At 52.8% G+C, this 827-nt stretch overlaps 1 protein-coding gene across 3 annotated transcripts in view; it reads left to right on the forward strand.

The window, feature by feature from the left end:
* PTGS1 (prostaglandin-endoperoxide synthase 1) overlaps positions 1-827 on the forward strand; it is a 21,392-nt gene that overhangs the window by 1,303 nt on the left and 19,262 nt on the right. The window lies entirely within an intron of this gene.

Below are 827 nucleotides of genomic sequence, written 5' to 3' on the forward strand. Positions count from 1 at the left end.
GTCTGTGCAGGGTCTGGACAGAGCTTCCTTCATCACATAGCTGTGTGAGCTCTGTGTCTCCATTTCCCATCTGCAAAATGGGGTCAACAGAGGATGGTGGGGAGGGGATCTGAGCCTTCTGTTGGGATGCTCAGAGGAGAGAGAAAGGATACCTATGTGAACTGGGAATCAGACCAGGTTTCCTGGAGGAGAGGGTTTGAGAGGATGGCATTTGGGGAGTCAAGGAAAGGATTGAGGATGCTGGGCACGAGCAAAGGTCTAGTTTGTGGGAAGAAGAGGAGGAAGACCCACGTGGCCAGCACTTTAAAGTTTACAAAACCAGGCTGTGGGCACCTCTGTTGTTGGTGTTCACAACAGGCCTGCCAGGGAGATGTTAGTCCCATTCTACAGAAGGGAACTCTGAGGCCCAGAGGGGTGAGCCCATTTGTCTGACACCCCAGTAGCAGAGCTGAGGCTGACTAGGCTGACCCAGTGGCCCCTTTTGTTAGCCCCTGGATCAGCCCAGCACTTCCTCTGAAGCCCCATTCAGCCCCATCCAGGCCCCCAGGGTACCCAGGGCTCACCCTGCCTTGTCCTCCTGTGTCTGTTCACCAGTACTTAGTGAGCCATGGTCTGTGCCACTTTGCTTTTAGCCTTTTCTACTTATCTTTATATTGTGTTTAAACAGAATTGTTTTCTTCACTCCACAAATATCCCCAGGGGATTGCTTTATGCCAGTCTTTGGCTGCAGCCTGGAGATAGAGCTGGGAGGAGCTCGCAGTCTGGTGGAGGAGGTAGAAATGCCCACAGACTGTCATCCAAGGGGGTCAGGGCCATGACTGTGAGAA

The sequence above is a fragment of the Neophocaena asiaeorientalis genome, unplaced genomic scaffold (assembly GCF_003031525.2).
Source record: "Neophocaena asiaeorientalis asiaeorientalis breed wild unplaced genomic scaffold, Neophocaena_asiaeorientalis_V1.1 scaffold78, whole genome shotgun sequence".
Taxonomy (NCBI): domain Eukaryota; kingdom Metazoa; phylum Chordata; class Mammalia; order Artiodactyla; family Phocoenidae; genus Neophocaena; species Neophocaena asiaeorientalis.